This window comes from Notamacropus eugenii, chromosome 3 (assembly GCF_028372415.1).
Source record: "Notamacropus eugenii isolate mMacEug1 chromosome 3, mMacEug1.pri_v2, whole genome shotgun sequence".
Lineage (NCBI taxonomy): Eukaryota > Metazoa > Chordata > Mammalia > Diprotodontia > Macropodidae > Notamacropus > Notamacropus eugenii.
In genome coordinates, this window is record NC_092874.1 from 377,499,442 (window position 1) to 377,502,468 (window position 3,027).

A 3,027-nucleotide genomic window follows, 5' to 3' on the forward strand; every position below is an offset into this window, starting at 1 on the left:
CACCATCCCCCAAGCCCTAAAAGAAGAAAAAGGAAAACCAGGATTCCAAAAGACTAAAGATAAAGCATTCCACACATCTCTTGACAAAGAGATGATGTGCAAAATGAGACATCTATTTTGAGAGGACATGACCAATATAGGAATTTACTTTTCTTTACTCTGCATATTTGTTACAAGGGTTTTGTTATGCTTTCTTTTCTTTTTCTATTGGGGAAGAAGAGAGGTTATAGATGGGTTCCTCTCCATAAAAAAGGACAAAACAGAAGGAAGACCAGAAGGGCTGACAGACAAACTGGACATCTTTGAAAGTTACATGTCAAATTTATTTTATACACCAAATAAATAAAGCAAGCTGTACCTCATAGAGATTTGCAGTTTCACATGCAATCCTCTTGTTCTGAGCTACAAATCAGGAACAGATGGATATGTTCATTTTATTTGGTGTTTATTAGCATAAGAAAAAAACTAAATTGAAATGAAGAGGAAAAAAAGGCAGAGAAAACATTGTAGGGGATTGGAGATTGGGGAGAAGGAATATGATGCTACTAGCCCATGGGTAGCCTGGGTGCTTTCCAGCCCGCTGAAGAGTCTCTTCCTTGCTTCTCAGTCTCCAGGGACAGCTCCTCCTCCTCCTACCCTGACACAGTCTTCTCCAAACTCTTCCCTACTCAAGCTCCTTCACAGATCTCATGTTCCTAATCCCAAATCTTAGCAACGTTTCTCTTTCTCCTGGGTCAAGGAGGGGGAAATAGGAGACAATTCCCAAGATGTCTCACTGTCATTCCAAAATGTTTGTCCAGGTGAATGCATTTCACATGCATACACACATCTATACATTATTAAGAACTGAGACCATTTCTCTCATGTTAAATCTTTGTGTACTAGAAGTTTACTCCCCTCCTTTCCCTACAGAATCTGAGATAATTGTATTTAACGTTAATAACCATTACTGGCACTCAAGAGGTTGGGTCACTGAACCCACTCCCCTCTTCACTAAGGGGCCTTTCTGCTTTGGGTCTGGGCATGTGGTCTGGGCATGTAGTCTGGACTGGGTTCAGTCCTTAATGATACTGGCCTCTAATGAGAGATGTGCCAAGCTCCCTCATCTCTAACTCTTTGACTCCTTGAACCCCCCATCTCTCTGCTCTGCTTCAGGCTTAGATTGTTAGTTTATGTCTAGGACTCTCCAAAGTGGGGAGTATAATAGATATTCAACGTAAAATGTCAGTCAGGTATGGGACAGGTATTTGATTGCTTGTTGTCATTGTTCAGTGGCATCCCAACTCTTCATGACCCCATGGACCATACTGTCCATGGGGTTTTCTTGGCAAGGAGCCTGGGGTGGTTTGCCTTTTCCTTCTTTAGTGAATTAAGGCAAACAGGTTAAGTGACTCGCCCAGGGGCACTGAGCTAGTAAGTGTCTGAGGTCACATTTGAACTCTGGTCTTCCTGACTCCAGACTCTGTTTGGTTATCTTTGCCAAATGAAGAAGCTTGTCTCGCTTCATGGAGCTTCACTCAATGGACACAGGACTTTCAGACGTCTTGAATTCATAAGCTCCAAGTTCAGACATTTCAGCCCCAAGGCCATCTACATGCTCAGTCATCTACTCACGAAAGGAAACACCAACCAGAAAAGCCGGGGAACAAAGGCACAAGCATTTCTAGTGGGGTTCCCCTACTCTAGCTGCCACGTGGAGGAGCTGCCATGGGGTTCAAATGGGGAAGGGTCCACTCATCCCTCACCCCTCACTGAAACGCTCAGAGTTAGGCGATGCTATCTGCAAAATGGAAGAAAAACGAGCGCTCCTGCCTCTCGTCGTTGATGAGCACGCACGGCTGGCCGACTCGCACTTTGCGGGGTCGGAGCAGGCGTGCGCCCCGGGGAGTCGAGCCTCCGGGGTGAGCGGATGAGGGGAGCCCTGAGCCGCTACAGCAGCGAGGAGCACGCGATGCCTACAGCCTCGAGTACCAAGTACCGGCTCCTCCTCCAGAATGCAAATGAAGAATACACCTCGCCCATTTACACAGACAAGAATGTGTTCCACGTGGTCGTGGAAGTACCTAGATGGACGAACGCAACCATGGAGATCGCCACAAAGGGTCCTTTAAACCCAATTAAATAAGACCACAAAAAGGGAAAGCTCCGCTACACAGCCAACGTCTTCCCTCACAAATGTTATATCTGGAACTACGGGGCCATCTCTCAGACTTGGGAAGATCCAGGGCATAAAGACCAGTTTACCGGCTGCTGTGGAGAAAACGACCCGACTGAGTTCTGCGAGATTGGGAGCGACATATGCTTGAAAGGAGAAGTCATCCAAGTGAAGGTTCTGGGCATATTAGCGATGATTGGTGAAAGAGAAACCGACTGGAAGGTCATTGCCATCAACTGGATGATCCCAACACAGTTAGCTGTAATGATATTAGCAATGTCAGAAAGCTGAAACCTGGTTATCTAGAAGCCACAGTGGAATGGTTTAGAAAGTACAAGGTGCCTAATGGGAAACCAGAAAATGAATTTGCTTTCAATGCAAAATTTAAAGATAAGGACTTTGCCAATGACATCATTAAAAGCACTCATGATCACTGGAAGGCGCTGGCTACAAAGAAAACAGATGGAGGAGGAATTAACTGCATGAACACCACCAAAGAGGACAAGTGCAGCATGGAATCTGCCAAAGCAATTGTAGATACCCTGCCTCCACCTTATCAATCTATCTGTGTCATCCCCACGGACATAGACAAGTGGTTTTATTACCAGAGCCACTAAAGGCCCTTCAGGAAGACCAGCTGGCATGGCTGCATTCCCTTGATCAGGAAATCCTAGATTCCAAAGTCATAGCTTTGTAATGGAGAGCTTTGAAGAGGCTGCTTTATTGAAGCCAAATTCCATGTTAACTAGTTGTGTCCATCCACAATGTCCCTCCTCGCAAGAACAGTTTCTCCCTATCCCTGCCTGCATAACAACCAATAGATCCCCAGGACCAGACTGGAGAGAATTGGAAAGCCATTTGTGGAGAGCTAG

General features: G+C 45.7%; 1 pseudogene; it reads left to right on the top strand.

Moving 5' to 3' along the window:
* The first annotated feature begins 1,909 nt into the window (after nucleotides 1-1,909).
* Nucleotides 1,910-2,772, top strand: LOC140532212 (inorganic pyrophosphatase pseudogene; annotated as a pseudogene).
* The last annotated feature ends 255 nt before the right edge of the window (nucleotides 2,773-3,027 follow it).